At 45.0% G+C, this 27933-nt stretch overlaps 1 protein-coding gene and 1 long non-coding RNA gene across 3 annotated transcripts in view; both read left to right on the top strand.

The window, feature by feature from the left end:
* Positions 1 to 27933, top strand: part of gpc3 (glypican 3) — a 176150-nt gene that overhangs the window by 25864 nt on the left and 122353 nt on the right. The gene's annotated exons all lie outside the window — the stretch shown is intronic.
* Positions 95 to 27933, top strand: LOC146524241 (uncharacterized). The gene is made up of 2 exons (XR_014869846.1): positions 95 to 2989; positions 7563 to 27933. It is a non-coding gene; the product is annotated as an uncharacterized LOC146524241 (long non-coding RNA).

The raw sequence follows: 27933 nt of genomic DNA, 5'->3' as shown, positions 1-27933 counted from the left end.
GTATGTTCATATTAAATTTGGAAAAACCTGTGAAAGATTGGTTAGCTTTGCTTCTGAGCTTTTAGAATTAAATCTTTAGAAATAAAAAGAATTTAAAAAAAAAGAAGAAATTGCTTTAAAAGTTGCAGGTCCATTTTTTTTGTTTGTTCCGATCTAGCTTGTGTCCTTGAATGTTTTCTCCTGAAAAGCAACATCTTACTCAACATAAATGAGCCTTTCATGGTTCTGAAGTGAAGCTTTTACTTGTAGTTGCGTCTGCAAATGCACTCATCCTCCTCCTTGAGCTGGGAGGCAGGCGTTTGGGCTTCAGCTCCCACCAGATCAGAGACAACACTTAGCTCTGGCAGATCTGCCTCATTAGATTCATTTATTCTAGAGAGTTTTGACTGAGCTTTGGCGTCACCTCAGCGGAGCGTTATCTTTGGGGTGAACGCGTGATCCCGTTCAGTTCTACGGTTGCGACACCACCTACCCTGTCGTGTTCTGTAAGCCAACGCAGAAAGAAAAAATTGTCATGGGTGGTTTCTAGGGACGAGCCTGGCTCTCAGTGTTTGAGCCACGTTTTAATGATGTGCCCTGTTGCATGCCTCTCGAGCCGAATTTCATCATAGAGGAAAAAACAAACAGTGTGGAGTGGGGATCAAAGTGTCATTTGAAATGCTATCATCAAAAAGCGCTGTAGGGACTGACAGCTCCTCCCAGCTCCAACTGAGGGAAGCAGCCTTTGTTTCTTTCCAAGTCTGATGACTAGTGCATCAGCTGGGAAGGGAAAGGGAAGAGCTCGGATTAAAAAAGGAATAGAGAAAATGAAGAATAAGTAGCAGAAATGCAAAGTAAAGAGAAAAGGATGAAAAGCAGCATATTGATATGTACACATCGCCTACCGAGCTAATAAGCTCCTTTAAATGAATCACCCAGTGTCTCCATACATCATGTGAGACTTTTTTCTCCCGCTTAATGGATGATACAGATCTGCTTTTCAGAAATGCCTACAGTTCTTTTTAATCAAAGCCTGCTCTGCCAGCGAAATCAATGCAAATGTAAGCTCACATCTGAGCAGCCACATCTATTAACAAGGCGTACTTTAGAAGGCACACATTTGTCTTCACATTAACCCAAATGGAGTCTATTTTTAGATGTCACTTTGTTTGCATCCTTGCACCAGGGTGGGCACGTTTGGTCTCGATCTGGAGGCTGAATGATTCTTTATAGCTGATACACTGTGGCTCCAAAAGTTCCCTTTTGCTCAAAGCTCTCACTCCCTCAGTCTGAAGTTATTTGAGCGCAACCCAAGCAAGACCTGAAGGTGTTTGCTTGTCAATCTTTTTCTTTGTGCACCACGTTTGGCAGGTCGTGGCATGGGACCCCTGTTCCAGAATTAATCTTCAAGGTTCCGTTGTTTGTGAAAAGCCGCCTCTGCTTTGCCGAAATGCACTCCGCAGTCGGTTCGCACATGTCTGACACGTTTAAGTGTAATTCAGGTTACTATTTCATGGTATCAGCAAAGCGTTTGCATGAATAGGAAGATTGTAGGACTGTTACGGCAGCCAGGAGTGAGCCATTTATCTCTGCTCATCTATTTTTCCGCAGTTCATACTTCACCTCCCGACCCCACCAGGTTGCCCTCCAATCGTGCACTTATAGTTCAAAGAGATGCATTTTTCATTTCGGCCTATGAAATATTGAAAAACTTACGCAATGTGTGCTCAGCCATGCGAACATAACAAGCATGTCAGGTCAGAGTGGAGCAGGGCAGAGGGGCTTATCTCCCATCTTTGGGATCTCATTGCCTATTTTCAACAATATAACAACATTTATTCAAATTCAACTTCCTCTTGAGGAAGAAGACTCGCTGTTTCTCAACCAACACTATCATGGAGACAGTTCAAATGACTTATGGCTGTTATTGCAGTGAGACTATACGGATTTCTAAGGTGCGAAGATAAAGTAATATGATATTTACAACATGTATAACCTTAGAACTTAGCCCAGATTAGTTGTCTAAACTGATTTTATCTATATATGGAGCCAGAGTGAAACTGGGATTTCCTAGTTTTGTTAATTCAAACTACAAATGCAGTTATGCAAATGACATAGAAGAATATGAGACTGTGGCTCAGGGAGAAATGCTTTGAGTTTAATTGCTTATGTTAGCATAAAGCCATGTTAGCATGTTAGCATATGTTAGCATAAAGCTAAGCAAAATGAAAATGCTATAATGGAAATGTAACTTAATCTCCAAAAATATAGCATAGAGAGAGTCCCATGACCAACATGGAACTGGCAAAAACTGCTGCTTCTCTCTGCTTCTCCCATTACACAGGTTTAATGTTTAAATGTCCACCACTACAGCACTGAAAGCATGTTAAAAGCCCAACAAAGTTAGCTGGAGTAGATCATCTGCTAGGCCTCTTCCACTATTTTTAGTCATTAAACTGTACTGCTTTGCTGCGTGTGCTGTTAGCTAACATGATTAACATCATGGCTTATTGTGAGGTAGAGACTATCACACAAGCTTGTAGTTGTGTTTTGGGGAATGAAATTCTAGTTTATTTGGCTGTTTCTGTGTGTTGCAACAGTGCGATTAATGAATACAGCTTGCTAACCGAGCTAGCTAGCATTAAGTGATAAATTAGCACGCCACCCTTTAATCCATATAGAGGTTTTTCAGGTCATTACTTGGCATAGTTTGGGAGTTTTCCCACCATGTTGAGCGTTAAACAACCGCTGGTTGCTAAGGAAAAATGTGTACTTCCTGTTTGGTTGGTAAATGGTCGTCCTAAAAACTTCCTTGCGATTACTTTGGTAGCTAGCAAATTTCTGTGGCTTCTTGTAGTTTGAAGACTGAAGACAAGAAGGTTTTCATTGTGATTGGTGCTTACCAGATGATTGCAGACTGGCGTCTAGGCCTGTATGACTGAGGTCTTATTTAGTTGACCCTAAATTGTCACACATCCAAAGTGGGAGACAGGTATATGTCATGTGATTAGTGGTCATATGAATGTCATGGTCCTGGGTCGGTGACCCAGCGCTTTCAGTTTATTATCATTTTCTAGTTTATTATGATGATGTTGATTATTATTGTTTGAGTTCTATGTGTTATATTCGGTCTGCCTTTGAGTCTGCGTCTATGTCTCTGTCTGTCTATCGTGTCACCCCGCCTGTTTGTGAAGCTGTCTGTTTAGTTCTGTGTCTTGTTTGGTTCCTCGTGTCTGAGTTTCCTGTTTTATTGTGAAGGTCTCTGTCTGATGTGAGTATGTTCAGTTTACATTTCCCATGTCCCGTCAGCCCTGATTCCTCCCAGCTGTGTTGCCCTCCTGTGTGCCATTTCCTGATTACCTGGTGTGTGTATTTATAGTTGGTGTCTGCCTGTGCTTCTCGTCGCGTCGTCTGTGTTCATTTGTGTATCTGCCGTGTATTCAATGTTATTCCGTGTTTCTCCGCGTCTCTCTGCTCCTCGCTCCATGTCCTCCTTTTGTATTAGCTTTTCCAGTTTAGGTTTATGTTCTGTTCTGCCCACACCTTGGTTATTTGTGCACTGTAAATAAAACCCACTTGCACCTCCACCACTGTCTGCTTTTGGATCCTCCTTCCTCACCTCCACACGACTGCCGCCCCAGCCGTGACAGTACGACGCGACCACAAGATGGATCCAGCAGCTTTGTCCGGGGAGAGCGACCTCACACGCGCCCTACGCCTGGTGGACTGGGTAACCCACACCTCCAATGCACGAGCGAAGGTTGTGGGGATAAATGCCATTGAGGCTATCCTGGCCGGAAATCCCTATCTCCACCAGGTCCGGGGATTTACTGACTTAATCGCTGATCTGCATAAAGCCCGGGAAGCGGTGCAAGCTTCGGAAGATTCTGCCCCGCAACAACGGACAACGACCGCCACAAAGCAGCCGTCTCAGATTCACCCACCGGAGGTTTCACGGCCCGACCCCCCCAGGGGTTTTTCCCTGCCTGTCGGAGCCGTCAGCGGTGGGGAGGAAACATTCGCGCCACCGGCGCTTCACCCCACAGCCGGATTCAGGGACCCCTGTGCGACCAGCTGTGGTGAGTTTTAAGGACGCTGGTGCTTCTGGGACCGTGTTTTCTGGGGCTGTTCATGGGGAGAGTAGAGACAGTTCACGGCGCTTACCTACCTTCGTGGTAACTGACCTCTCACAAGTTGGCATTTTCAAAACATCCAAAACAGTAACTGATTGGGTTTCATCCACTCCACTACCAACTCCAGTCTCACCTCAAACAGTACATCAGCCTTTAGCCAGTTCATTAGCCCAGCCTGCATCTATTCCATTAGCCCGGTCACTCGTTCCCTCCATACTGGAGGCTGTGTCTGTGCCACCCATTTTGAATCCCGTTCCTAGCACCCATTTTAAGCGGAGAGACAAACCCAATAAAACCACTCTAGTTTCTCAGAAACTGGCTAATTTAGAGACTGTTATTCGCCCCAGGGCCTCCCCAGAGGCTGGGTTTCGGCCCCCAGCAGACTCTGGACCCCTGGAGGCTAAGAACCCAGCTGAGGACTGCACCCGGCTGTCGCTGCCTGAGCAGGGTCGGTGCTCCGCGCAGCTGCAGTCTGTTCTGTGCCCGCCAGAGGTCCCCGCACCTACTGGTTCTGTTCTGTGCCCGCCAGAGGCCTGTGTGCCTGCTGGTTCTGTTCCGTCTCTGCCAGAGGTCCCCGCACCTGCTGGTTCTGTTCCGTCTCTGCCAGAGGTCCCCGCACCTGCTGGTTCTGTTCCATCTCTGCCAGAGGTCCCCGCACCTGCTGGTTCTGTTCCGTCTCTGCCAGAGGTCCCCGCACCTGCTGGTTCTGTTCCGTCTCTGCCAGAGGTCTCCGCACCTGCTGGTTCTGTTCTGTGCCCGCCAGAGGTCCCCGCACCTGCTGGTTCTGTTCTGTGCCCGCCAGAGGTCCCCGCACCTGCTGGTTCTGTTCTGCGCCCGCCAGAGGTCCCCGCACCTGCTGGTTCTGTTCTGTCCCTGCCAGGGGTCCCCGCACCTGCTGGTTCTGTTCTGTCCCTGCCAGAGGTCCCCGCACCTGCTGGTTCTGTCCTGTGTGTGCCAGGGGCTCCAGTGCCCACTGGTTCTGAGACTGTTTTCGCTGGGGGGCCCGAGGAGCCCGTCCAGCCCCAAGACTCGTCAGCTGGAGGGCCCGAGGAGCCCGTCCAGCCCCAAGACTCGTCAGCTGGAGGGCCCGAGGAGCCCGTCCAGTCCCAAGACTCGTCAGCTGGAGGGCCCGAGGAGCCCGTCCAGCCACCAGCTGCTCCACCAGCGGCCGCATCCATGCCTGCAGCAGCAGCCGCATCCACTGTTTCGTCCACGCCGCCGCCTGCTGCAGCGCCTCCGTCTCCGGCTTCCACGCTGCCGCCAGCTGCAGCCTCGGAGTCTCCACCCACGCCAGCTGCAGCCTCGGAGTCTCCACCCACGCCAGCTGCAGCCTCGGAGTCTCCACCCACGCCAGTTGCAGCCTCGGAGTCTCCACCACCATCATCCACGCCATCGCCTGGTCCGGCTTCACCACCATCAACTTCGCCGTCGCCTGGTCCGGCTTCACCACCATCAACTTCGCCGTCGCCTGGTCCGGCTTCACCACCATCAACTTCGCCGTCGCCTGGTCCGGCCTCTGCCTCATCTGCTCCGTCTGGTTCTGGTCCGGCTTCGCCTTCGTCTGGTCCAGCTCCGCCTTTGTTTGGTCCAGCTCCAGCTCCGCCTTCGTCTGGTCCTGGTCCGCCTTCGCCTTCGTCTGGTCCTGCCTCAGGTCCGCCTTCGCCTTCGTCTGGTCCTGCCTCAGCTCCGCCTTCGCCTTCGTCTGGTCCTGCCTCAGCTCCGCCTTCGCCTTCGTCTGGTCCTGCCTCAGCTCCACCCACGCCTTCGTCTGGTCCGGTCTCAGCTCCACCCACGCCGTCGCCTGGTCCAGCGTCAGTGTCTCCACCCACGCCGTCGCCTGGTCCAGCGTCAGTGTCTCCACCCACGCCGTCGCCTGGTCCAGCGTCAGTGTCTCCACGCACGCTGTCGCCTGGTCCAGCGTCAGTGTCTCCACCCACGCCGTCGCCTGATCCAGCGTCAGTGTCTCCACCCTCGCCGTCGCCTGGTCCAGCTTCAGTGTCTCCACCCACGCCGTTGCCTGGTCCAGCCTCAGCTTCCGTCTCGTCTGGTCCAGCCTCAGCTTCCGTCTCGTCTGGTCCAGCCTCAGCTTCCGTCTCGTCTGGTCCAGCCTCAGCTTCCGTCTCGTCTGGTCCAGCCTCAGCTTCCGTCTCGTCTGGTGCTGCGAAGGCCACGCAGCCTTCAGGTCCCCAACTGCCGCCTCAACACCGTCGGTCATCTGCCAGGCCGCATGTTGGGCATCTTCGTCACCGTGGCCGGCCTCCGGACTTGCTTTCACGCCGCCGTCACCGTCCGCACGGTCGGCATCTTTGTCACCGTGGCCGGCCCCCGGACTTGCATTCCCGCCGCTGTCGCTGTCCGCACGGTCGGCATCTTTGTCACCGTGGCCGGCCCCCGGACTTGCATTCCCGCCGCCGTCGCCGTCCGCACGGTCGGCCCCCAGAACTGCTTCCTCGCCGCCGCCGTCCGCACGGTCGGCCCCCAGAACTGCTTCCTCACCGCCGTCCGCACGGTCGGCCTCCAGAACTGCTTCCTCGCCATCGCCGTTCGCACGGTTGGCCCCAGAACTGTTTCCACGCCACTGCCTACTGCGTGGCCGGCCTCCGGACCTGCCCCACTGCCACTGCCATTCGCATGGTCGGCCTCCGGAACTGAACTGTTTTGGCCTCCTGCGCTGTCGGCCCCCTAAACTTGGCCATCTGGGCCTTTTGGTCTCTGTCCCTCCGTCCTGGACCCCCTCCGCCCGCCCTGGTCGGGTTGTTTTCTGTTTTTTGTTTTGGTCAGTTTTTGTGTTTCTGCTGGGCTGTCTGGAGCCAGCCCTTGAGGGGGGGGTACTGTCATGGTCCTGGGTCGGTGACCCAGCGCTTTCAGTTTATTATCATTTTCTAGTTTATTATGATGATGTTGATTATTATTGTTTGAGTTCTATGTGTTATATTCGGTCTGCCTTTGAGTCTGCGTCTATGTCTCTGTCTGTCTATCGTGTCACCCCGCCTGTTTGTGAAGCTGTCTGTTTAGTTCTGTGTCTTGTTTGGTTCCTCGTGTCTGAGTTTCCTGTTTTATTGTGAAGGTCTCTGTCTGATGTGAGTATGTTCAGTTTACATTTCCCATGTCCCGTCAGCCCTGATTCCTCCCAGCTGTGTTGCCCTCCTGTGTGCCATTTCCTGATTACCTGGTGTGTGTATTTATAGTTGGTGTCTGCCTGTGCTTCTCGTCGCGTCGTCTGTGTTCATTTGTGTATCTGCCGTGTATTCAATGTTATTCCGTGTTTCTCCGCGTCTCTCTGCTCCTCGCTCCATGTCCTCCTTTTGTATTAGCTTTTCCAGTTTAGGTTTATGTTCTGTTCTGCCCACACCTTGGTTATTTGTGCACTGTAAATAAAACCCACTTGCACCTCCGCCACTGTCTGCTTTTGGATCCTCCTTCCTCACCTCCACACGACTGCCGCCCCAGCCGTGACAATGAATGCAAAACCTCATTAAGCTAACATATGTCCAATCTCCAAAAGACAAAATCACACTGGACCATATTAGGTTATTTCTCTTTTCATAACAGCAGTGGCAGCCATGCACACACAGAAACAAGTTAGTGGCATGTTCACTTTAGCTGGATGACAAGCGGCTGTGTGTTGGTTTTAGCTTAGCTAATTTAAGTCAATGGACTAGACCTCTGGACTGTTTGTGGTAAAGGTGCCTTCTGGAGCATTTTTAATACAGTTGTCTGACAGACATCATGACCTGCCTTGTAGTTTAATTATACTAACTAACTAACTGTATTTTTGGCTCTAGGAAAGCTCAACTTTAATTGAATCAAAGCAGGACTTTGCACACCAGCGGGTGATAGTACTTCCTAAGCCAATAAAGCAGTTTTTTTGGTCCTACATTAAAACTCTTTTCTTAAGAGAATATCTAGTGTGTAGTCTTCCATACAGTAATGATTGACCCTAGAAATTATTGATGAATTGGAACACTGTGTTCACCCAGCAGGAGTGTGTGAAGAGGGCACTGTAGCCCAACGACGTGCCAAGACGGAGCAGCTTAACGAAGGAAAGAAAGAGAGGTGGAAGTGATGGTGGTGGGGAGCTGCTGTACACTTCCCTGTCTGTATGGCGTGACTGATGTGAAGAGAAATGTTTGGGTGGTGAAGAGTCTGCTGTGAGTCCCGGTGGAGCTTCATCAGTGGACCCACCCTACCCCCCTCCCATGACTGGACTAGAGGCTAAGTGGTGTGAAGCAGGGAGCTCTCCGACAAGCTCCATTACTCCTCCTCAGCCAATTCCCCTGATCTGCCTGTCAGTGAAGAGGTGATGGGGTGGGTGCTGGGGAGTGGTGGGTCGATCAAAGGAGGTAGAATGGAGCGGAGTCTTGTTCATTTACCAGCTCCCTCATCAGCTATGTGTGCTTTTTAGCAACTTCCAAATGAAGCCTCTAAAAGTAGTTAATTCTGCCTTGTTAGGCGGACTTTTTAGCATGCACCGAGAGATCGTCTCTCTCCTCCTAAGAGCCAGCGAGACTGAGAAGTGGCGGGAAGAGGGGAGGAACAAACAAAGATGGAGAACTGTGTCACGGCTAACTTGAACCTCGTTAGTATCGATCCTCTCAGATCGAGCACCCTTTCATTTATAATTCATCTCTGCCTGATGGACACAGATGGAGGCTGGAGAGGGTGGGTGCAAGCTGTGTTTTAGTGCGTTTTCATTAGCAGTCTGAGATGTTTGCCTTTGATGACGGCAATCATAATGAGCCACCAGGGGCCTGTGTTGCAGCTTGGGTGTCCGGGGGTTCAGCCTTGCTCTGTCAGGTCTGATAGGAGCTGCGGGCGACCCTGGTGGCCTCTGGTGCATTACAGGGGGCTGGGATGTTTGCTCCCTACTGGAGTGCTGTTGTCCCAATTCAGGAAACGTCAGTTTGAACAAGGCTAGCGGAGGGGATTGCTCCCTATTAATATTTGAGGAGCTCTCGTCGCTGCAGCTGTTTACTTAACAGAACACGCTCCGGGGCTCCCCTGAAGAGCGCGCCGCAGAGGAGCTGGCAGTGTCACCCTGTCACTCACTCCTCTTGTCCTCACCCTCCCACACCCCTCCTTGTCTCTCATGGGTGTTGTAGTGCTACCTGTCTCTTTTCCCTCGAGCTCCTTCCCTCCACCCTCACCCCCATCCATCACAGCCCTCATCGCGCTGCTTTTCCTACCTGTCAGCTTCTGCTGGGACTGTCGTTATTTTTCATTTCTGCAGCCATGTCACACAAGCGCGTGCTCCCTCAGTGAATGCCGCGCCATCTGCGTTCTCCGCTTCAATTTGTAAACACATCCGTACACGTGTGATCTGCTCAATCGGGATTGTGCCGACGTGTGATGGCGCTCTGAGCAGCCTGGGTGGATTAATGGCTGCTACAGTCAAACTCTGCCCTCCCTCTCTACCAATCTAAAGATAATAACAAGCGTTCACCCGTGCAGGCCTTCCTGGTCCCGGCCTCATTTGGCTGAAGTGCATATCACCGCTCTGAAGTCAGACAGAGTTCAGGCTTTCATGCAGCTTTAATAACCGAGATTTTCCTCCCTAATTTCTTTCTGTCCTGCCTGTGCAGATATGACACAGATCACACTGCTGAAAGGAGCATTCGGGGCTTTAGGAATTACGCCCGTTTGCTTTCCTGCGTCCTTCAAAAGCGACGATCAATGCAGCGCTTGTGTGTATATGCTAACAACGAAGCTATTTACTGTACGTATAACAGTAATGTGATCTAAAAGTGGTATTGATCTTTACATCTGTCTTATGAGCAAAGCCCTGCCTTTGTGCAGGCTCCAGAACAAATACTACCAAAGTACTAAAAGATGCAGGATTTCAAATGTCCTCTTTGTGCTCTTTTAGGCCCACTGTTCTTGTATTTTTTTTTTTAAATCTCTGTCTTTGTTTTTCCAGTATTCTTCTCCCAGCTGTCTTCCTTTCTGAAGGCTTCCTGTTCTCCTCAGTAGACCAGGATTTGTCACAGGTGTTAGCAGGAAGCTCTCGTTCTCATTATGCCACAAAGTCTTTTCTGTCCTGCTTTGAACTCTGCTTCATTTTGTCGATTTCAGCATCGAAAAGCAGACTCGATACGCCTCAGTAGATTGCATAATCTTAATGACCAGGCCCACATAAGGCTGAGAGAGAAGGTTTGTGTGTGTGTGTGTGTGTGTGTGTGTGTGTGTGTGTGTGTGTGTGTGTGTGTGTGTGTGTGTGTGTGTGTGTGTGTGTGTGTGTGTGTGCGTGTGAAACGCCCCATTAATTGAAGCAACAAGAGCCTCCCTGAGCCGGTGCAGATTTCCCCCTCATGTTGAGCTTTGTCTTTCGCAGCTTAATTTGCACACCTTACACCACGCTGGTATCTCTTATGTTGTGTTATTGTTTAATTCCAGGCCGTGTTTTCTCCTAGTGGGCTTGTTTGTCGAGCAAAACTGCACATCAAATGCACCTGGGAAAGTTTAGAAGCTGCTCACGTGTCTGTCTGCACGCACCGCGTTCACATACTTCTCTACGCTTTTATTTCCTCTCGTTCAACTACAGATACACATTCATATAAACCACTCTTTGTGTGATGAGGCTTAACATCTTGTATAGGTCTATAAGGGAAAAAATATCTCTTGCTTCTGAAGGTTGCCGGAATTTCTTTAAAAACGAGGTTACTAAAGGATGGAGTATTTTTTTTCCTCTTTAGAACGGATTCTTTTAATTTGGCGGGGAACACAAAGACAGAAAAATGACTCATGTATAGTGAATTGATTACTCATCAGTACTTGAGTAACTTTAATTACAGTTACAGTCATGATTAACTCAATCTTTTACTTAACTTTTCTGTCACCTTCACAACTGTCACCATCCATTACATAATGATTTCAATCCCATACTGCTTCTGTATTTGTCTGAACACTAAGCAAAATCTATGCAAAATAACAGATAAATAGCTTCTAACACCTGAAAAACTCTCATATGCTGACGTTGGTCAACAAAGCAGACAGGGGCTGATGCCTATGTGTGTCCCCTATATCAATACCTATTGCCGTTTTATAAATTAGAAAAACCTCAGATTTTATTTTTTCCCATCTGGATTGACATTATGACACCAATTGAGCTTCACGTGCTCAAGATAAGCAATTGGTAAAACCCTAAGACTAGTCAGCAAAAGATCGAAGTTAGACTTACCGTATTTTCCACACTACAAGGCGCACTTAAAATCCTTTAATTTTCTCAAAAATCGACAGTGCGCCTTATAATCTGGTGCGTCTTATGTATGACTTCTGGTTGTGCTTACTGACCACGAACCAATTGTATGTGGTACACGGCGCTCAAAAATCTGTCAAAAAATGTTTTAGTATGACTTTGCTAAGCTATGAAGCTGCACTGCTGGATGGATTGTCGGAGCATTACGGCTACCGTAGGCAGGAGCCTCACGGAGGAATCTGGGTCCAAAACTCCGTCCGCCTCAGGTCCCAAAGTCAAACGATCACTGCAGCATCACTGAGAGTTAAAAACTGTCTAAATTCTTTCATCTTTAATAAAATGATCAGCGTTGCTGCTTTATCAGGTGTAACAATTAAGTTTAACATCCAGGCATCCATGAAAACAGAATTTATTCAATTTAACAGAGTTAAATTTAAAGTTAGCAGGAAGTTAGCTCGCTAGTTCCCACCTAAACATGATATAGCATTTTCTGACTGAGAGATGTCTGAAACATTAAAATGTGCAGCTCTGCTGTCACTTCCAACATAAATAAAGACAGAAAACTAAACAGCAGTGATGTTTGTAGCGTTATTGAAGTTGGACTAGCTGGTATATAATGATGTGCTACGTGATCACTAGCGACACAGCTATGTTAGCATAATATAAACACAGTGAAGCTGGAGGATGAACGCTAACTTTTTTCCACTCGATAAAAGTTAATGTGTGGGTTCCCGATGGTTAGGGACAAATGCAATCGCATGGCAGGATGCTGTAAATGGACCAAACTTCAGTCAGGAGAACAACTGAGATTATTCATCCACAATACCAGGTTAAACATTAATATACTGCAACAACATGGGAATAGAGCAGCTGTGAGAGAATTCAACATTAATGAATCAATGGTACGAAAGTGGAGGAAGTAAGAAGAATGAATGACTAAAGTTTGATTTATCTGTTTTGTTTCGCTTAATGCGCCTTATAATCTGGTGCACCTCATGTATGAAAACAGACCCATTCACCGATGGTGCGCCTTATAGTCCGACAAATACGGTACAAACCTCACTATGTACCTTTTGTATACATTCATATTTCACACACTTTTATGTGGAAAATAAAGTTACGCACACCTGTGAAAACCTAAAAACACCCTATGATTCAATAGGTTGCAGAACTACTGAATCTTTAGCAGCAATAACCTGTGTAATAGTTTTCTGTATGAATTTATCAGTCTCTCACAGCTCTCTTAAGGTCCTGACAGCATTTCAATCAGGTTGAGGTTCTGGACTTCACAGCTCCTGTTGTTTTTCTTGATTACATTAAACATTAAGGGTAAATATCACCATCCTAATTTGAGCATTTCGTGCAGTTACATTAGAGATATTTCAGTGTTAATGTTAAAATATCTGCAATGCAGTTATGTGGTTAAAACACTGGTTAGAGGTACACCATGAAAACAGTAGGAGCAGTTTGTTCAGATGACTCACACATGCAGTAAAAGTGTCCAAACCCTGATGAAACCCCAAGAGAGGTGTTGGGTTTAACCGCGACATTTCAGAGCAAACTGTAGACAAGACCCAAGGGTGCACTGATGACTGGATCTCCTTACAACACTCCAGTACGTGTACAGATGCCCTCGTGAGGTTAAGAGAGTAAAAATGAGAAGAGAGCCCGTGAAGGCTAATGACCATCTCAGGGGAAAACACGGTCAGCAGCAACGCAGAGAGGAAGGAGAAGCCAGATGGCCCTAAAGAAACAGACAAAATATTATAAGATTTTCCCCTTTGCTTCCAGTTTATACTTCCATATTTATGTTAATTTCATGCAAATCTCTTTCCAAGAAATTTGAATGCCGTGTAAAATGTTAATGAAAACAGAATTCATTGACTTGTAAATCTTTTAAAACCCTATATTATTAGGTGAAAATATACCAAAATAAAATATCAAATGTGGAAACTAAGGAAAATTAATGTATTTCTCTTATGGCAGGGAAAACAAGTGTTGAGCGCATCAACATATTTTTCACTGAATATTTTTTTAATAGGAATATTGACATTACATTTCCACCAAATCCTGAAGGTTCCGGGGACCTCGTGTGCCTCACTCCATGATGTTTCCACCTCCAAACACCACTGCTGATGTGGTGTTTTGGGGGTGATGTGCAATGACATCCAAGGAGTTCAGTTCTAGTCTGACACGATTTTTCTCCCAGTAGTTTATTGGTTTCTCCAAATGTTGTGCAGCAAACTTTAAGTGAGCTAAACATGGCTTTTCTTCAGCAGAGGAGGTTTGCACGACAGTCCTGATTAGTCTTTTGAATAATCTGCCAGAAATCTGCTTGTGGCTGGTTTATGGTGGAATTTCCACGTTCCTGGATGCCCCCAGCAGTGCTCACTGGTACATTCAGAAGTTAAGAAATATGTCTACAACCACTGACAGCAGTGTGTTTTGCAACACTAAGGTTGCGATGGGCTTGAGAGAGCTCTTTGCTTTTACCCATCATGAGAGGCTTCTTCTGTGAGACCCTGGTTGAAGCCTTTTTTATAAGCCATCAGTTAGCACTGAATCAGCTGATATTAAACTGCACTGACAGGGGGAAGGATTGCTTTCAAAACAGACAGATATCAGCTGGTTTCTTGGTTTTCCATGTATTTTTGCATCTCCTTTTCATCATATGTTTAACCCACGTTCATTCCGTGTCATTCCGCTTTATTATTATATGGACTTGTTTATGTTGATTTCTTTGCATGTGTGGATTCCCTGGGTTGTCACTGACATCTGGTGAAAATTTCCCATCAATAGCCCCATTAAAAATATATTTACTGAAAAAAAAATGTTGACATATTCAATACTTATTTTCACTACATGTTACGCTTGATGAGCCCCCCCCCCCCCCAAAAAAAAAAAGAAAGGTTGGAATAAAATCTAGTTTCCATCCATTTTCTTAACCGTTCATCCAGATGAGGGTGGTGCAGGGCTGCAGCCTGTTCCAGCTGTCACTGGGTGAGAATGGACAGGTTGCCGGTCTTTAGCAGGGTTAATCTCACAGCTAATTATGTTCATTAGTGACATGACTGGGTATTAAAAGAGCATCTAAAGAGCCTTTTAGTTGTAAAGATTTTAAAGAGTACATCACTCTCCGTAAGATTGCAAGGGCAAGACGTTTAATAATTCAAGAATGGTTCCTCATTGTAAATTTGCAGAGGGACTACTTTCTTTACAACATTAAAGGTTTAGAGAATCTGGAGAAATCCCTGTATGCAAAGAAGAGCGCTGAAGCCATTATTGAATAGCCATCATCTTCTCCATTGAAAACAGACGCATTTGTGTAGTGGGAATTGTTACACGGGCTCAAGAAGATTTCTGAAAACCAGTGCGCGTGAACGCTGGACACAGTTCATCTCTGCATCCATGGATACAAGTTAAACCACTCACATACGAAGAAGAAGAAAAACATTTCAATTAGTGAAGCCGTAGCCTTCTGTGCCAAAACTTGGGCAACACAGCGGTGGAGTGGTTGCACTGATGGATGGATAGACAATACAGTCTCCTGGTGGATGTTTCCTTTGCACTTTTTCCAGTGAAATGTAGGCTTTAAATGACTTGCAGGTGAATGCATCATGGCTTTATGTTCATAACGGGGGCATGAGATCACTAGTATAAAATGTGAACTAAACAGCTTGAGCACTAATGAGCACTCTGTTACTAACTTACCATTAACACTTTTTATTAACTGTGTCAGCTGGAGTCTTTCTATATGGAGTTCACGTGCACGTCACAGTCCCTGTGTGGGTTTCCTCCAGGTAATCCAGCTTCCTCCCACAGTCCAATGACATGCACGTTAGCATCATTTAGGATTTCATATTGGCTGTGGATGCAAAGAAGATAAACTGCTGTGTGAATACACATGCAAAAGATAAATATTGCCAAGCCGTTCCACCTTAGGCACCTTGAGAAAACCATCACCCAGTTTAACATCCCCCACCCGCCGATTGTTCTGGTTTTACGGCCCACAGATTTTTCCTTTTTAACTTTTTTTTTTTAAGGCAAACCCATTTCAGAGAAAAAAGCTACTGCACACACCAGAGAAAAGAACAAACCTATACAGTTACCTATAGTGACCTTAAAAATGTCGGCTTAGAAAAGAAAGCAATCCAAACAGTACTGAAAACAGGGCCATATTTAAAGTTCACCGCAATTAACTTAATAAACTTAATAATGGGAATGAGAATCAGCACCTCCAAATCTGAGGCCATGGTCCTCAGCTGGAAAAGGGTGGAGTGCCCACTCCGGGTCGGGGGCGAGACCCTGCCCCAAGTGGACGAGTTTAAGTATCTCAGGGTCTTGTTCACGAGTGATGGGAGAAGGGAGCGGAGATCGACAGACGGATTGGTGCAGCGGCCGCAGTGATGCAGATGCTGTACTGGTCCGTTGTGGTGAAGAGAGAGCTGAGTGTAAAAGCGAAGCTCTCAATTTACCGGTCGATCTACGCCCCTACCCTCACCTATGGTCACAAGTTGTGGGTAGTGACCGAAAGAACGATACAAGTGGCAGAAATGGGCTTCCTCCGAAGGGTGACTGGCCTCTCCCTTAGAGATAGGGTGAGAAGTTTGGCCATTTGGGAGGGCTCAGAGCCGCTGCTCCTCCACATCGAAAGGAGCCAGTTGAGGTGGTTCGAGCATCTGACAAGGATGCCTCCTGGGCGCGGTGTTCCGGGCATGTCCCACCAGGAGGAGGCCCCGGGGCAGACCCAGGACACGCTGGAGAGATTAAATCTCTCAGCTGGCCTGGGAACACCTTGGTGTTTCCCCGGATAAGCTGGAGGAGGTGGCTGGGGAGAGGGAGGTCTGGGCTTCTCTGCTTAGGCTGCTGCCCCTGGTTATTATAGTTATTATAAAACTAGAATAACTGGTGCTGTGTAAGGAGTTTAAAACTCCAAGTCTGCTTTACCTGATGTGTGAAAGCAGCAGTTCCTGTCAATGACTTGTGTCTAAATACTTATTTGCTGGTTATTGAATTTAATTCCCCATAGTAAATTAGCTGAAGAAAATAAGCAGACTTTTTGCACACCACAGTGAGATACCCAGACTAAAATATGCTGGCTGCTATTGTCCATTTTAATAACCTGCATAGAAAGCCCAAATTTGCTGTCAGAGCCACAGCACACAGATGGAGCGGGCTGTAAAGGTGTCATCTCTGTTTAGTGTTTAGCAAAAGAACATAATGATATAATAGCTGATTAACGAGGTTCACGCTAAATTAAAGTGCCAGGTTTGTAAAGGCTGATTAGTCAGACGAGCTTTGAAGTTTGGCTTGAGGTTTTCAGTGCGATTGCTGTGTGATCAGCTATATAAACATTTAACAATGAATTTGTACACATAAAAAAGTTCATAGCCCGAGAACCTTTCCGTTCTTGGCTGCTGCAAACAAGGCTTTTGTGCTGCTGATTTGTAGATAGTTACTCCAGCCAGAAATTCTTTGTATGTCTTTGGTTCATCTGGCAGAAAGCTCCCCTGTTCTTTGAAAAATAATAGGCAGCCTTGGGAATGTACTGAAATGAAAGGACAAGACAAGGCATGTCAGGAAATTACTTTCTCACTAAATGATTATTTCTTAAAGAAACTGAGTTCTCTAAAGCAATGCCTTCCATTGACCATTTTCCTGAAGGTGTCTTTTTTTTACTCTCTTTGTGTTCGACAGTGAAAAATAAGAAAAACACAAATTGAATGAAATTTCAATTAAATGTGTTTCCTTAAAAAAAAAAACCCTACAATCGATAGCTGTAGTTGCCATCTGTGTCGCAGGAATGGAAAAAAGAAACGTTGACTGTGAATGTCATTTGAAAGTCTGCACACTTTGAATGGCAGCTGCTTTGAGTCTCGCAGCGAGACGCTGAAGTGAGGAAAACAGAGAAATTAAATCTAAGACACAGAGTTGCAGTCTGACTGACGACGGCTGTCACTTTGTCTCTGACTCTCACAGCCGCTGTTACAGTGCACATGCACTGCAGAGACATCTGCAGAAAGTTCAAACTGGATTAGCCATGACTATGACATGAAATAAATAGGAGCGTTAGTGGAGACAAATGCTTTGTATGCGTATGTGTGCTGCTGCTGGTGCATGTGTGTCCTTGCTCCTGTGGTTGTGGGTCTAATTATCGGGACTCAGACAAGAGCCAGAGGCCAACAGGTGTCTAGAAGAGACTGCTCTGGATCAAAGCCAGTGAAAATAATTACACAGCCCGACTCTCCGTCTCTTAGATAAGACTAACTGCCTGCTGCCTCACACTCGGACACACTCTAACCGCAGACCACATATCCGCAGCCCTTTTACTTGAAGGCAAAACAGCACAGTCAGTTACATTTATAACCCGCGGTGTTGTGACGACAAGTCGACAGACGGACGGACACCCTCGCTTTCTGTTTGCTCGCGCACATGCCTGCATATGCAGAAAGCTGAGAGGGGAGCACAGACAGTCAGACAGACAGCAGAGCGGTGCCACCCGGTTGAATTTTTTATCTGCTCATCATTAACACGCAGCCAGGAAGCCAGGAGCAGACTTTAAAGGACAGACGCACACGCTCCACCAGTGCTCTGGCATTTTCATGGCCTCATTTCAAATCACCCTTTGAAGTCTCTTAACTCACTACATTCGAGCCACATTTATCTAAAACTACTGTAATATGATAGAAGTGATCAGTTCATCAAAAAAAGAGGAGGTTGATGTGATTCGATTCGACGCCACCGGACTCGCCCCACGGTGACGTGACTAACCTGGGCTGATTAGATTTTTACTCAAAAACAGATACGCGTGTTAAAAGATTTCCTACTGAGAGGAGAAAATAGCAGGTGGAGTTTTTTTTAAATACAGAATTAAAGATGATGTTAAATCTGATTCTTTTATACTGAAAAATGGGATTTAAATGACTTCTGTTCAGTGTCACAAGCAGACAGATTGTTCTGAAAACAAATGCCTCTACATCCATCATGTATGACACATCAGAGATAAATAAATCTGAGCTAAATCTGCAGTTTAAATTGACTTCATCTGCAGCTGTGAAATCACGTCACTCTATATGCACAGCGGCGTTTTACCTGGATGGAACGATGTAACTGACACCGACAGCTTTGATTAAATGGCCTCTAACGCAGTTTTATCAGCTGGATGTTAAGCACACGTTTATATATTGGAAAATGTTATAGATTATCTCATCAGCTCTGCACAACAATGCTCAAGTGATATTTTATATTCATGCCCCACAGTACTATTAGTTCAAACCCTGCAGTTACACACAGGGATATCGTGCCTCTGGCAAGATGCACACTGGATGTGACAAGTATGTAAATGAAGTCTGACTTTACGTTGTGATCCTGCGATTCTGACTTTGCCTGCCGTCCTTGCAAAACTGTCTTTCTCTCTCTTCACTGACAGGATAAATTTACTGTTGGGTGATACTGTTTGAATTCACCCAAACAGTATCTGGGCTGTCATCGCGCTGGACTGAAATAGCTAGCAGGTTAAAGACATTCTAATGACCGATCAGACTGTATTTGTGTTCTACACCTAGTGGGTAAAGTATGAAAAGCTTATGTGTAAAAACAGCTTAAAGTTAGTCTGTAAAATCTGAACAGTAGTTGTCAGTAGATTGCAGTCAACTGAAGTTTTTTTCTTACCCATCCCAAGTTTGAGTGCATTATCCTAGCTTCAGCTATAGGATGCTAACGCTGTGGCCACCGTTCATCTGTAGTGAGTGCAGCCTGTTTACGTCAGGTGGTGTCCATGTCTGTTTACTCAGAGGAGGAAGTGAAAGGAGTCTGAAATGAGTCAGTGAAGCTCACTTCTGTGTGATGATAGCCATACTGAGGTAAGCTGTTGAGGAAATACTGCTGTTAGCATCTGTTAGCTGCTGTTAGCCTCTTATAGCTAATGTTCGCCTATGTTAGCTGCTGTTAGTCAGCATTAATAACATTTTCTTTGATGTCCATCTAAGATTGTTGGACTTGGACATTCAGTGAAAAACTCTGATATAATGTGAGAATATAATCAAACTGTTTATCAGAGGGAAAGTGTGATTACTAGGACACTCAAGATTAACATTAGCGGGCATAATGTTAGGTTATAACCAGCTGTTGTTGTTTAGCCTGCTTGCTTCAGCTGTCTAGAGACATGTCCCATGTCTAATCTGCAGACATTAAGTAATTGTGACAACATTTGGAAATGTTTATGCACATTTCTGTGTGTTGGAGCTCTGACTTTGACTTAAAACACTTGAGGTGAAGAGGTAGAGGATGACGTTTCATTAAGATGCTGGTCGTGTTGTCTTTTTCCTTCGTGTTTTCTTTTTTTGGTGAATTGGACCATTACTCAGATGATAAAACATAGATATGATCCTCCACATGTTGAGTCTGAAGGTGCAGCAATGAATTAAAATTTGCCTCCATGATTCTTGAACTTCTACGAGTTCTCGGCTCCTCTCCTTTTGAGGAATTATGCATTTGGCTGGTCTCTTGCCACACAGATAAAACACAATAAGACGTAATGTCCATCTTGGCCATTGTATCCAGGATGGTGAGGCAACATGGCTGCTTCCCCAAACCGGTGCCAACTCCTATGTATTTTTAATGGATTCATTCTAGGTTCATGAGACCGTATCAATTTATTGGAAGAACCTCAAAAAATGACTCACTATACCTTCAAATTTTTAATTGAACAAACCATCCAAGAAGCTTCTGCTTCTGTATTGGTGAATGAAATTCTAGTATTTTGTTGGTCTGTTATTTAGAATTAAAACGGATGTGTGTGTGTCTGTTCTTTGTACCTGCATAGTTAATGGAGACTTCCTTCTAACTAGCTAGTTAGTCTTTTCTGATACTTTAGTACTTTTAGTAATAGCTGTTTGGGTGTTAGAAACTCCAAATAAAGCTAGAGCGCTAAGGTTGAAGCCTCAGACTGGGGAGTATGAAGCCACGATTTATGTGATGCGCGTGATATCAGGATTCTCAATGGTTTTTATTTTTAATGGTTATCAGTGTATTTATTTTTTATCACAACCTTGAGTGGAATTCATTCAAAACAGATCAACATTTCTGTCTGTGTAGTAAATATTTATTCTCTTATTGCAAGAGGCTTATTGACGGCACTGTGTGATGTTGTTGCTCCAGCTTCCTTCAGTTAGCGCTGACCTTTGAAAGACAGATTTTACATTTTGTGCTCCACATACCTGGAACAAATTGGAGCCTGATGCTGTGAGAGCAGCGGGACATTCACCCTTGATTAACTCTGAATATAAAGGATTTAATTTGTTTGTTTGAATCAATCCAAGGATTTTGTTTCTTCATTTCAGGACACATACTTGTGTGTGTGTGTGTGTGTTTTTTTTTTAGTTTGTGCTAAAATACACGTGTTGGGGATGTTAGCTAAAGTGAAACACAGCCGCCCTCACCTCGCAGCTCTGATTTCACAGATTGGCAGGGCCGTGTCATGGTGAGATCAGGCGTCACTTGAGGCTTGAACTTGGCTGCCTCATCTGCCCGTGAGCGAGAATTCCTCCCTGGAGCTGTACTGCCAGGCTCGGCACAGACTGTGTGACAGACAAACCGCCGTCTGTGGCAGACGACAGTGGACCCGAGCAATAGAAGGCCCAATAGGAGGAAGTGTCCGTCTTAAGCTCATGTATGTGTGTGGGCACGTGTGTGTGTGTATGTGTGCGGGAGCACATATATGCATATAGTCCAGACACTGCCTGAGCTACTTAACGCAGGCAGAAATGTGATGGGACCCCCCAGTGAGACTTGAACTTCGGCTCTTGTGGCTAAGGCCCAGAGGCTGTCAGACTCTTAAGTCTGCTCTGTGAGCCTGTGATCAGAGCTGGAAAGAGTGCTATTGAATTCTGGCCAGGTGGAAATATACTGCTTTCAATGAAGTGTTATTAAAGTGGATGAAAATATAGTGGTTTGAGGTGTTTTGTTTTTAAATAGGAGTAATATGTATATGACCAGATCAGTAGAGGAAGTAAATCATCAAATACATTTGAATGTGTATTTTTGAAATGAAATGAGGATGTAAATGACCACGGCAGACCCTATGGCATGAACATGCTTTGCAGCATATTGGCTTACCACACTGGTTGCCACTCATGTCAGCTAAGAGCAGTAAACTGAAGCTACACTTCACATGGGCGCACCAAAGTTGGGTAATAGAAAATACCTGCTGCAACATTCAGATGGTGGGGTCAGAATCTCAAAGCGTGGATCCGTTCTGTCTTGCAGCACAAGTTCAGGCTGCTGGTGGTGCAGCACACCAGGATGACACACCATGTGATCAACCTCAGATCTTCTCAAAGTGCATACTTGAAAATGACAGTGAGTCCATTGTACTCTAATGGCCTCCACAGTCACCAGATCTAAATCCAATAGAGTACTTTTGGGCTGTGGCGTAATTGGAGAGTGGATGGATGTGCGTCTGATAAATCTCTGATATTTCCAGCACCTTGCTGAATGTGTGCCATGAAAAATGAAGGCAGTTCTGAAGGAAAAAGGGGGAACTAGGGAGTGGGAAGTCTAGTAAAGTGCCTGTCGAGCTTAGATTAAAATGGTCTGTTAATATTTATCCTATAGATCCGGTACAGAAGGTAACCTCTGAGGCTGGAAAATGAAGCCAAGGGGATATTACATGGCATAACAAACAGAATTAAGTCTGGCACAAACTCTCACTTGTCTGGATTGGAAGCAAAACAGAGAGAGAAGAAAAGTTTACTTCGCTGACACCATATCAATATTCCTATTTTAGCTGGTAGGATTCAGAGCTGACATACAAGATGTTTTATACCAAGAACAAGAACGTGTTTATGTGTTAGCCTGTGAAAAGAAAACCTTGTTGCTATGCTGTGAGCTAAATGCAAAGCTGACAGTGCTGGAAGTATTTTCAGCACGTAGACTCAGACACTTTACTATGGCTGGATTTACAGTGTCTCCAACACTAACATCCTTTAGTCATCAGTCAGAACTTTAGTTTGACTCTGGCCTCCAGGTTTCATAGTGTCATCAGGCTCATAGGGGATTAAAGACTCTGTGATCTTGCACAGCCATGGGCCAAGTCTGGATTTATCTTAAAACATCCTTTTAAAACACAAACCACCTCTCTGTCCACCCTGGAAGAGGGATCCCACCTTCATGTCTTTCTTTTCTTTCTGTTAAATGATTCTGGGAGATTTCATCCAGGTTACAAAACCCCAGAGACAAATGTATTATTAGTAATTAGTGTTTGTAATTATTACTAATTATTCTTAAAGAATATTTAAATAACCTTTTAAAAACTTTGAAATTAAAAAGCATGTTTAATCTTAAATGAAGCAGCTTTGGCTCAGGAGGCAGAGCAGGCTGCTAACTGGAAAGTTGGTAGTTCGATCCCCGGCTTCTCCAGTCTGCACATCAGTCCCTAAACACTAACCCCAATCTGTCACTGGTGCGTGATGCCTGCTTCTTTTTCTGTGTGGCACATCACTGTAGGCGTTTCAATGTGTGCTTTATTAGAAACATACGGAGCAAATGCGTGAAGGGCCTCAAAGCGCTTTAGAAAAAAAATCAAGACGAAGCAGTGTGATGGTTTCAGCTCAGCAGTACACAAACAGATTTGTAACAATGATGTAATTCATGCACTCCCATCCTGTTTTAATTAAAGAAAAATGCAATAAAGCGTAAGCTTAAATTTTAAACTCATTCATCCTGCTCTGCTACTTGTGCTGGAATCACATAATGCTTTGGTGTCAGAATTACTTCTGTTTACAGGTGTTTGGATTATCTTGTCGCTTGCAATTTCCACAGCAACACGAAAAGCGCAGCACAAAGGTGTCTGTCTGTGCCTGGGTGTTTGCGAGTCATTGTCCAGCAGATGTATTTACAGCATGCTTTCGTTGTTGCGTATGTTCACTGGGATTGGGAAAAACACAAAGCAGATGAGTGGGGCACAGCGTATTCTTACAGCGTCCTATCCCCTCTGTTGAAACAGGAGACTGTCGTTTCAATAAAAGAATGTGTAACGTGATGTTACACTCCATATCCTTATATTTTCAAAATATACTGTCCATCCATCCATCTGTTTTCTTTTGTATATCCAATGCAGGGTCATGATGAGGACGGAGCCATTCAGTCTATTGCAGTAGCCACTCACACTCACATTCACTACTTACAGCCGACTACTCCAATATACAAGAGACTGTAGACCCTGACTCATTTATCTTTGGGTCCATATTACAGTAGCTATTTGACGATATATTAGCATGTTGAATATATCGTCTGGCAGATAAATGAAAAAAATTACAGAAGAAACAGCCATGTCATGAGTGTAGACTTTACATAGTTCATCCACTGTCACTCTGCAACACCACAAAAACAACAACAAGCTAATGATGTTTTTATGCTCGCCTTTCATCCCGTGTCAGTCGGTGTTGTGCGACGACACCGACGTGTTATCTGCTGTACTGAGGGTGTAAACGAGTGAGCCACGACTTGTTGTGATAATAAAACAAGTTTAATTTTTTTAAATTGCAGCGTTATTTTAACGATGGCACGGTGTTTAGCACTGTTGCCTCACAGCAAGAATCTCCTGATCCACCATCAGGCCGGGGTCTTTCTGTGTGGAGTTTGCATGTTCTCCCTGTGTTTGCGTGGGTTCTCTGGCTTCCTCCCACAGTCCAAAGACATGCAGTTGGTGGGGTTAGGATAATCGGTAACTCTAAATTGCCCATAGGTGTGAATGTGAGTGCGAATGGTTGTTTGTGTCTATGTGTTGGCCCTGCGGCAGACCGGTGACCTGTCCAGGGTGTACCCACCCTCTCGTCCTAAGACAGCTGGGATAGGCTTCAGCCCGCCCGCGACCCTGACAGCAATACGTGGAAGAGAACGGATGGATGGATGTTAGCGTATCTTTACAAGGGTTCGCTGATAATCACACATAAGGGATATTCGGGAAATCTGCTTATGTTGCATGTTTCTGAAAGAAACAAAAAATCTGCCAATATATCTGATTTTGAATTCACAAATATAGGTATTAGTGTTAAAAACCCTAAACTGGTAGCCACCGCAGGCCCACCCATTTGTCTGTAGACATTTTAAAGCCTGAACATTAGCATTTTGGTTGCTGCGATATTTGTTTTTTTGTTTTGAGCCAGATGATTGCATTTGGACAAATTATCAGCTAACGGCACTTCCTGTTGGCTTCATTTTTTTAGCCATGGAAGTTTCAGTGTATTGAGTTGTTTACCATCAGAAATGACCGATCGGGCTACCACAAGTGTGCTAATTACTCTCATTATTAAGGTAAAATTCTTTGTACAAACCCTTAATAAAAAGCTTACAGCTCAGTCAGACTGCTGAGGTGTGAAAGATGCACCGAGCGTGTTAAGCACAGCACGTTTGTTGTGCTTCTCTCTCTGTTGGAGCCGTTTCCTTTGATGATTTCTTAAAAAGTCAATTGACTGGTGTGTGAGACGAAGCTGTCTACGTGAGGAGCAGTGAATGTCTTTGTATTCTATTCATTCACGGGACCGAATCTGCTCTGGCTGACTTCAATGACACACTATTTATTTATCCTTGACTTTTGTGCTTTTAGCATTTGTAGTTTCACAGTGTTTGTTCCGTAACACGGCAGCGACCTTATGCATCTGCTCAGCCACACAACACGCTCAGTAAAATTGCATCACACTTATTTGTCTTTCATATTTTCATATTCATCTGTAGTTCATTAGAGACCAGACTTCAAGGAACAGATGGGAGTGCTCTTAATGACCAGGTGGACAAACAATGATTTACATAATCAGCACCTGATCTGTCAGGCTGTGATGCTGTGAAGTTTTTTCTTCTTTTGGATTATTTGTTTTTATTCGACTAAGCATTATATCAAGCCAATTAAACAGCTTTACCAAAAACTGTGTTCAAATTGATAAAACACATGGCATAAATGTGTAAAAAAAATAAATTAAACAAAATTGCTGGCTTGTGAAAACCAAGTAGCTCCATGTTTGAGTTTGATTTGAGTTGCCTTTAAAACTGCAATAAATCTCCAGCTTCTCCTAAAACATTAACAAGAACAGCAGATAAGCTGAAAATAATGACTCCAAAACTGAAGACATTACCTTCCTAACTTGTTAAAAGCTGACACCTTAGTTTCACACAACAGCAGCACTAAGCAGAAACCCACCAGATATTATCAACTTAATTGCAGTCTGCACAGAGCAACAACATGACAGCGTAAAACAACTGTTTTACATATTTATTTATGTGATGCTCCAATCACGTTTTATATTTAGGAACTGAAATATGAGAAGACAAAAACATGTGAAGAGCCAGGCTGTAGTCCTGTGTACATCCTTAGTACATCATTAGTGTATTCACAGGAAGCAAGAGGGTTATTAGCAGCTAGGTGTTTCTAATCAAATGCAATTGATTAACTGAAGATTGTAGCATTGTGTGTTAACACACAGTGTTTGTTTGGAAGGTTTGCCAGGCAGCACGGGTTAGGTTGCAAAGGTGTCCCTGGGGACCCTGCAGTTATGGAGTCCACCATGAACTCGTCTGTTTATTAAAGTATTCTAGAATCTGATCTGAGACTGCTAAAACTTTAAATTGGGTCATGCAACAGGACAACAGCCCCAAACACAGCAGCAAATCTGCAACAGAATGACTAAAAAACAAAATAAAGTGTTGACACCTGAACGCGATTGAAATGCTGTGGTGAAACCTGGAGAGAGCTGTGCAAAAGTGAACACCTCGGGAAAGTAAAGCAACATTGTAAAGAAGAGTGAGCCAGAATTCCTTCACAACGATGTGAAGTTATTGCTGCTAATGGTGGTTTTACTAGCCACTGAATCTTGAGGTGTAGTTAGGTTTTGACAGAATTACATAGAAAAAAATATCTGTAGCTATTTCTCCAGCTTACCTCAGAGCATGATGACTCTGTCTTTACAGACAGAAGAAATCAGTCTAGCTATAACTGTAAGTGAATGTCAGTACTTCTGCTGGGCTTTACACTGTGCAATTTTTGGCCCATTTTGAGCCGATTTTTCAGCCTTGCGACCGTTTTGGGGATTGGCCCGAGTTTCGCCTTCATCGTGTAGTATACGTGGAGAAGCGATTAACGCCTCACGACCAGCTCCCGATCATCAGTCGTTTGGTCGTAAGAAAATCAAACCTGTTTGAAATCCTGTCGGCCGTCGTGAGGGTGTCACCGCAGCCTCTCACACTGCGCAAAGTGAAAAACGGAGCAACACGGCAGTGCAGCGCGTGATCTGGACACAAGCGATGAAGGCACAACTTGTAGAACTTTGGCTCATCTGAGCCTTTTCGATGTGGCCTCACAAAATGATCACGACCGCAACAACCGTGAAAATAGTTGGATTTACATTGCTGCTCAATCACAGCTGCCCGATCAGTGTTTTTTATTAGCAATTTAGCAAAGTTGATGGTGGTGGTGTGTGTGTGTCTGTGTGAGTGAAAGACAGATTTTGTGTTATAACCTTCATGTTATTGACGCGCAGTGTGAGCACTCAGGTCGCATCAGAGCATCGGGCCGTATAGTGTGAGACCCTGCATCGTGACCTACGAACTTCTAACCTCTGCGAGTCAATTGTACAGTTTGAGCAGGAGCTGAATAACACGACTGAAAAAATCACACAGTGTATGCCCAACTTATCAAATCCCAAAATGTCAAACTGTAGCTGTAACCTTTGGTAACACAATATGTAACCAAATAACTGAAGCTCAAATATCATTAGATTAGATTAGATTAGATAAGATAAAACTTTATTAATCCCTCGGGTAGGTTCCTCTGGGAAATTTGTTTTTCCAAAAAGCACAGCACCGACAGAAGTTACAGAGTTAAGAATATTATATATATATATATATATACACACATATATAAATACAAAGACATATATAGATAAAATATACAAAGGGGATAAATAGAATAAATAGGAATAAAAATAAAAATAAAAATAAAAATACAAGTGAATTGCACATTTCAAGTATGGAGTCTATTGCACTGCTGATTATTAACAAAAAGTATTGCACAAAAGGTATTGCACAGTGAAGAGAAGAGGCACTACAGCTTAGTTGTTCCCCCCTCCTTTGTCCTCCTGTTTCCCCTCCCTCTCCCCTCCAGAGAGGAGTTAAACAGTTTGATGGCGTGTGGGACAAAGGAGTTTTTAAGTCTGTTGGTTCTTGTCTTTGGGAGAAGCAACCTGTCACTGAACAGACTCCTCTGGTTGTTTATGGCCGTGTGTAGAGGATGCCCAGCATCGTCCATAATGTCCAGCAGTTTCTTTAGTGTCCTTTTCTCTGCCACTGTTACCAGAGTGTCCAGCTTCATGCCGACCACAGAGCTAGCCTTCCTGATCAGTTTCTCCAGCCTGGATGAGTCCTTCTTTGCTGTGCTGCTCCCCCAGCACACCACAGCATAGAACAGTACTCCAGCAACCACCGACTGGTAAAACATCCTCAGGAGCTTCCTGCAGATGTTAAAAGACCTCAGCCTCCTGAGGAAGTACAGTCGGCTTTGGGCTTTTTTGTACAGGTGCTCTGTGTTGCATGACCAGTCCAGTTTATTGTCCACCCACAGCCCGAGGTACTTGTACT

The sequence above is a fragment of the Neolamprologus multifasciatus genome, chromosome 2, assembly GCF_963576455.1.
Source record: "Neolamprologus multifasciatus chromosome 2, fNeoMul1.2, whole genome shotgun sequence".
In the NCBI taxonomy this organism is placed as follows: Eukaryota; Metazoa; Chordata; class Actinopteri; order Cichliformes; family Cichlidae; genus Neolamprologus; species Neolamprologus multifasciatus.
The sequence above is the reverse complement of the archived record's forward strand: the minus strand, read 5'-3'. Positions and strand labels throughout refer to the sequence as shown.